We start from the raw sequence: 7,869 nt of genomic DNA, 5'->3' as shown, positions 1-7,869 counted from the left end.
TATTCGAAAAAAAATCTAAGCAATTATACATAATGATTAGTATTTAATTAGTATAAAGTCTGCTTATGCTATTATTTACAATTTTAATAAGCAACCAAGCTGTCTTCACATCTAGATTTAAGAATTTATATCGAAATCACTTTAATATTAAATACTTTTTGTCTCTCAAAACTTATGCAAGTTACTAATTCGCCATTTTTCCTTAATATTTTTCATATAATCTTCAATATGGTGCCAATGTAGCTAAAGTAGTGTAAATGTTCCAAATATTTATGTATAATGTTATGTGTCACTCAAATTTAATGGAATGGTATTTGTAAGTTTGCCTATAATTATTAAAACATTTTTCTTCAATTTAATTTTTTTCGTTTCATCTTTTTTTTTTTTTTTTTCTTTTTTTTTTTTTTTTTTTTGTTTTTGTGTTTAAGCTGCACTCAATTAGTCATAAGGTACCAATGTGTTAATTGTATGCCATTCTAATAATATTAGTATATAAGTAGTTTTACATAAGTAATCCAATGAAAATTACTTTATAAATTATTATTACAAAACTTTCAATTTCAAAAGAACATTTTTTATTTACAACATTCAAAAATATATAATAGTTAAACATTTCTCAAATATGTTGAAATATGCTTAATCACCACTAAAATCGTAAAATATTGCCTGCATTAAGGGGCATCTTGCGCCAAATTTAAATATACCACATCCGTCTCCGCTCTGGGCTAGAATGAGCGTGTTACTTTAAAGTTTTTAAGTACTCAGTTCAAAAATCACCAGTCCCAAGTCAAACATTTTAAGACAGAATTATTGCTCAGGCGATGGAGCAAGATGAAAAAAGCAATAACCAGGAACCCACAGAACTAAACTAGAAAAATAATTATTACGAGAACCTAGTCAAAATATTTGGACACAAAAATGCAGCATAGCGAAAGCTTTTCGTAATATTTTGAAAAATATTTGAATTGATGCTAAAATATTGCCTACATTAAGGGGCATCTTGCGCCAAATTCAAAAATCTTAGAATCGTTTCCGCTCTGTACTAAAGTGAGCCTGCGTTGTGAGACTACCGGAAGTAAAACTAATATAATTTTTATGACTGCTCAGTAAGAATCAGGTCAAAATTTTGAATGCAGTTTTATTGGCAAAACTCTGAAGCAGACTATGAAATTATCGAAAAAATATTTCCACTTCCGGTTTGACTAAAAATGTTAACAATTGCCAATGTCATGCCCAAGTGAATTACTTTGAACCTCCGACCAGAAAAAATTTGTACATCGGACATGTCTTAAGGTAACTGCCAACAAAACAAAAATTCAATTCTATCAAGAAAATTCACGTTCTAAAACGTGTTTCCTGCGTTTCGCTCAACATATGGTCATCATAATCGGCCTACTTAGTATCCTATTCGCAACACTATTATCCATCTTGAGACCCAGCATTCATAATTGGATAATATTCGACTAAATAGAGCAGGTCTTGCTGGACTTGCAGTGATGAAAATACAGCAGCCGTAGCTGAGAGTGTACATAGATGAAAATTGTGGAGAGTCGATACGTCGCAGTTCGCAGCAGCTCAGACTGACGTACAAAATACAGCTTGTTCAAGAACTGAGTCCGTTCGACCCTCGAAATCGGAACCGTCAATGACCGTTATGATCTGTTGCCTGAAATTGAAGCTTGTGATCTTGACATTTGGTTTCCACAAGGCGGCGCGGCACCACTTTCCACACATCGCATCAATCATTGGATTTATTGAGACACTTCGGTGTGCAAATAATTTCATGTTTTGTGGCGATCGATTGACCATAAAATCATGTGATATCACAGCGTTAGACATTTTACTGTGTGTTTTCAATATTTAAAGTCTAAAATCAATGCGGACAATCCTGCTTCGGTTCAGGCCATGGAGTAAAACATCACGCGAGTCATACGCCAGTTACCAGTCGAAATGCTCGAACGGGAATCGAAAATTGCACTCAACAGACGGACCATCTGAGACGTGCCGCAGCCAACGTTTGAAAGAGTTAATCTACAAAAAATAAATGCCAATGAAGCTACTCGTATTTCCAATGATAATAAACATTAAACATTAAATCTGAAGTTTCTGTGTTTTTCTTTAAAAAAAAGTAGGGAACCTTGGAATGGGTCACATTTTAGAATTATGAGAAGTAAAAATATTATTTTTTTTTTTATTTCTCAGATTTAGCCAAGACAAAAATTTTAATGTAGGCTTATTTCCATAGCGCTGGCTCAGTATATATTCAATAGAATATGTAAGTTTTCTTTGTTGCATTGGCTTTAATTAATTTTATTGCAGTTACAAAAGTGGCTGCAGTATCTTCTAAGCGACAGCATATTTTTTGGTTAGTAAAGCAATTATTAAAAGTCTTTTTAACAGTTTAAAATTTTCTACAACAGAATTTGACTAAATGTGTTATTCGTTGATATTACGACTTCTATTGACAAAATACGAAAATACTTTTTCGACTGCCAATGTAATTACGCCTTTAAATTATTACAAAAACATACTGAACTTTTGTAAGTTAAAATTAATAAAAATCATATTTTTTAACGGTATAAAAAATATATACAATATTATTAGGAACAACTAAGCAAATACTTGCATGTTATCTTCTTTAATTAATTTAAAATGCTTATCTTGTTTTCCACTTCTTTTTTTCTTTTACGTGCCTTCTCAATTACAGAATTTTCCATAATTTTCAACTTTCTTCGACAACTTTTTTTTATTTTACACCTCTTTATTTGTGTGAATATTAATTTATTTTATACAGTTTGTCTTATTTATAATTTTAGTTATTTTACAAGCATATTAATTATACACAAATTAAGAAAAACATTTAACTAGTTAAGTATAACGGTTAATAATTAAAGTCATATGTCAGTTATCGGTTTAGTAATGCACACATTAGTAATTATAATTATAATGCCACTTTAAATGTTGATGCCACAAATGGCATTTTGACTGCATAATGCTTCCACTTCTACGCCAATAAAGAAGAAGAATAAAGTTTCCACTTTCCACTTGCTCATTATGTTCAAAGTCTTCATTATGCACGAATTTTCACTTTACCTCTTTGGCTTAGACTAATATTATATAAATAGAATAAAGTTTGCTCTTAATATGCTAGATTTAAACTTAGTATATGCTAAAAATGTGTGATTTTGTTAAGCTTCTGATTTTCAATAAAATGTTATCTTTTCACAATCATTTCTTAAATATTTCGCATAATTTCTGTTTGAATACATTTATATTATGACTGATGTTTAAACTGAGTTTTGACAGTTGCATTGGCTGTCAAACAGTTGTTTGTTGATTTTTGACTATTTTTGGCCATTTGTGTTGGGGGGATTTGAAAACAATTTTCTTTAAATATACAACAGTTGAATTTTTTGCTATTTTTCAAATACTAACTAGTATTTTGTGTGATATTCTTCGAATGGTTATAATGGTTGGCCTAACATTTCGGCGAACTGAAAGATGTGCTAGTATTGGGAACGCACATAAAACTTTTCGAGTTATGAATCACCACAATCCCTTGTGTGACTATTTCCACCGCATTCACTTTGCTTGTTTACTGTAATGATCTTCTACAGTTTCATCCACTTTGCTGTCACTCTGTAATGGTCTACTTCAGTTTTGCTCGAACCCAGCATATGCTCGCTCCTCATTGATTTTGTCTGCTCCATAACCAGTACCAGTTTTTATGTAGTTTCATGCGCTTAGTTGCCCTCTGGTTTCGGCAAATTCGTGTCGTACGCGCGTATAACGACGGATTGTGGCACTGCACCACCTTCCTCTTGGGAGAAAGCGTAACCGTCTATATTATAAGTTGAAGAAAAGAAATGTGATTAATATTGTTTGCATGAAAGATTTGAAATTTGCAACAGATTCCAAAGAAATTTCAGTTTTAAAAGCCTGGAAAGTCATTTTAAAACTCAGACGTTTTGGAAATTTAACTTTGAAACTAAAATATGAATCTATTTTCTAATGCTTAATAAAAAGTCACTGGCTAMATTGCCTGTCATAGTTCTAATATAATTTCTAGTCTAATGATAGCTGTCTGATCCGCAAATAAATCAAATATTTCTCTTCAAATATTGTGAAAAAGTCTTATTCATTGCTTGCCTACAACTGCATACAGTAAGCTTCCCCCAAGTGTAAGCTTATTATCCCTAAACCTTCATATGTTATACAAGCTTTTTATGAGTTATATTAATTTCACCTTTATTTCTATGTTTATCGTTTGATACAAATATATTTTTAGCAATTTCACCAAGTGAAAGCTTTTTATTCGTAAACTTTTATATATTATAAAATTTCTTGATTGAGCTAAATTTAAATCTTCGCTATTTTCTTCTATGTATAACGTTTGATAAAAATATATCTTTAGCAATTTAACTAAGTGAAASCTTCTTTTCATAAACTAAACTTTCTTATATCATTCAAGCTTTTAAGTGAGCTATGTATTCATTTCTATATATATATTCATTTCTTCTCTGTTTTCTCCTAAATATTTTGGTAAAACTARAAAAWAAAWTWTTTTTCATAGATCTRAAAGCCTCCCCTTAGTGTTGTAAAACTATTAAATATACAAATTTTTAATTGTTAACGAAGCTTTTTCATATTTCTAACTTTTTTCTGTAAAGCTTTCTCTCAATTGGCTTCAAATTCAGCTCTCGCTGTAAGCATTTACTGAATTTTTACCTTACGTAGCTTTTCAATATTTTTTATATGAGCTTTTAAATTCGAAATAAGTCCCCCTGTTTTTCCTAAAAAATTATCAAATAAAAATTTCTTTGGAATCTGGACTWTACCATAACTCTTAAAATATGTATRTCCAATAYTTGAGTGAATTGTGTTGTGCTTTMRACGYCTGARCATGATCGGRGTTGACTGTAAGTCTTTTTTTAATGAAAATGCTATGTTTACAATAAATACCATATATGAGTGTTGAGTATATTATTAGTTTACATATGTATGTCTTTTATACAATGGGTTAAACGTGAGTTAAAAGTTTATCAAGGGGTGATTTCTGTATAAAATTTCGTAGTGTTACCTCAGTCAACAAAAATATTAAACAACAACTGAGCTGAGCTCCTACTCTCATATACTCCTATGTATAAATAGTTAAAAAATTAAAAAAAAAAAACATGAAAGCTCAATGTTTTTGGTGGCGCTTTCATATCTTGACAACCGAGCTATTGAACTAGTGAAAGCTTACAAGTGTTATTTACGGTAACAGCTATGAACTAAAAGCTTTCGCTGAGCGTTCAAAATTGTTTTATACTCTGATAAAACATTCATTTGACAGCWACAATAATTTAAATWAAAAAAYTCTTCTYCATCATCAACAAAAAATAATTGTAGGGGTGAACTTCTGGTAGGCACCTAATCATAGATGTAGAGGTAATAAATGCTTAATTGATAAGAAAAGACACGGATTGCTATGCCGCTGGAAATGCACAGCTAGAGAAAATTTAGTGTTAGCCCAAGAGTCAAGGCAAAAAGTCATTAGTGACAGTTTTGGGACCGAGTGGGGCAATATATCACAGCGTTTTTTTCAGCTTAGCAACAGCACTAACTAATGACAAGCAATATTGCATTAAAAAAATTATTTATATATATTTAAGTAGAAAAAAACCTAACTATTCCGTCAAGTAATTATTGAGCCATTAATCTTTCAATAACTTACACAACCCTTTACGCTATAATCCATCAAGGCACCTGCAATGTCGACAATGAAGTTTCATAACAAGCAGTTACCCAGGAAACATTATTGCGGAGTATGGAAAAATAGTTGATATTCTTATCTTAAAGATCTTAGCAGTAAATGCTTGCATTTCAAAAACTCAAAGTAGTTTTTTTTTCGTTTTCTCACGTGCTTAATGAGGTGAGAAAGGCGCCTTTCTGCTTCCAAAGACTTCTCAAAACCACTGTCGTAGATACAATTTTGGTTGCGACGAAGTATAAAATTATTTCGTATTTTTTATAAAATATCAGAGAGATAAAAATAGTTAATTTAGACAAAGCTTTCACTCCAAGTTTTGGGAACAAAGCTTTATTCATAAGAAAGCTTTCAGTCAAAGTATTGAGAATAAAGCTTTATCCGAAAAGTTGTAAAGGGAAGTAGAGATTAATAATTAAAATKTTTTTTCATCATTTCCAATACTGAACTTATTTTTGGATTTTTTAAGTATTTCTGTTTAAATTGATAGCATGAGAAATATATTATAATTCTCAAAAGATACCGGAAACTTTTAGGTAGGTAGTTAGGGTGTCTGTATGACTAAAACTTTTACCCACCAAAGAAATTTGCTTGAATGCTTGAAAAATAAACACATTTTTTTTTAGTTTTTTGATATCTATGCTTTAAATACATTGAGAATTTAYAAAATCTATTACACTTTGATTTTTATCATAAAAAATTTGACATTTCCTACGAGAGTCCAAATAAATTCTGAACCGAGTCGAAATCTTTAATAAAATTTAGTGACTTGCATTTTATTTTATCATGGATTTCAAGTGTTTCAAGATTTTTTTAACAAATGATTGAGTATAGCTGAATTGGGGACATCACTCTGTGAGACACTGGAAGAGATATTTATAACGAAGCCACAAAGTCTATGAAAATTCSCCTCAAGCGCAGGTACTCCTCATAGACCTCGTAACTGAACTCCGGCTGGTATCGCAAAGTACGAAAACTGCTCTATACGTGGCTCATTAGACTACMACCATTTTAACTTGMACTATCCAAGGTAWTGCTGAGAGCTCTCCCATTTTTGCTTACTGGTTAGTGTTTACCGGTGMTGAACAGAAATTTATAGAATCACGCTGACTGACCAATACTTTAATTGAATGTACATTAATTGCATTTTTCTGAATTTTTCCATTTCATTTTTTGTTGTGCACATTAAATATTGCTTTTACTTGCACTGTCCACACTCTTCTAGCAAATTTTTCAATACTTGATTAACTTTATATTTTTCCAATTTTGAAGCAATTTCGTCACTTCGATTAAAGCTGTTCCTACTGCTGTCAGTATATACGAGTCTACCCACCTAGCTAGCTATATATCTAGAAATCTTTGTGGCTATCATGAAACATACAAACTTGTCTCAACCACAAGGGAAACTCATCGTAGAAACACTGTTTTATATTATATGCCACAAAAAATGTTGTTAATTTTTTCATAGGTTTTAGTGTATTTGTACTCACGCGACAGTTCTAGTTCCGTTTCGACTCTGGTATTGGCACGACGCGTAAAAACGCTACGCAGCAGCCTCGCTGTTTCACTGAGTCTGTCGTTCGTATGTTTTTTTTGGTTTTGGTTTTTGAATTACCGAATATTTGAGTGAATTCAAGCGAGCGGTTGATTGTTGTTTTTGTTTATATGAGAAAAGAAGGTAAATAAATAGGCGAAGGCAAAAATTTATGCGATTAACAAGGATTATTAGTAACAAAGCTTTTTGTAACTCGTTCTGATATTGGTTGATTTTCTCGCTCAAAAAGGAACGCGCCAATTTAATTTTGAATTGTCAGTAGAGGCGGATAAGGAGTTGTTAAAATAAAAATACTGAAGTGTCTACGCCAAAGAAAGGAATGATTGTTTAGTATTTTAAAATATTTCTTACTAAAATTCTAATATACATAACTAGCAGAGCATACAACTATTACARATATATAAATATAAGTTTTAAGATTGAGCTTTTTATTTAATATGAAACGAGCAATTGAAATATTTGAAAGAAGAAAATGTTTTTTAAATGACTGTAAAATGTTTTAAAATTAAAAGTGGTAAGAACCAGTCTAAATTTTTCAAAAATATTAATTTTTTTTCTCAACCCA

At 31.0% G+C, this 7,869-nt stretch overlaps 1 long non-coding RNA gene across 1 annotated transcript; it reads right to left on the bottom strand.

Moving 5' to 3' along the window:
• Positions 1-3,460: 3,460 nt before the first annotated feature.
• LOC108967393 lies at positions 3,461-7,693 on the bottom strand. Its single transcript, XR_001993258.1, has 2 exons — positions 7,240-7,693; positions 3,461-3,841 (listed from the first exon to the last, which is right to left on the bottom strand). It is a non-coding gene; the product is annotated as an uncharacterized LOC108967393 (long non-coding RNA).
• Between the last annotated feature and the right edge of the window lie 176 nt (positions 7,694-7,869).

The sequence above is a fragment of the Bactrocera latifrons genome, unplaced genomic scaffold, assembly GCF_001853355.1.
Source record: "Bactrocera latifrons isolate USDA-ARS-PBARC rearing strain unplaced genomic scaffold, ASM185335v1 scaffold_186, whole genome shotgun sequence".
Classification (NCBI taxonomy): Eukaryota; Metazoa; Arthropoda; class Insecta; order Diptera; family Tephritidae; genus Bactrocera; species Bactrocera latifrons.
This window is presented reverse-complemented; position numbering and strand designations above follow the sequence as displayed.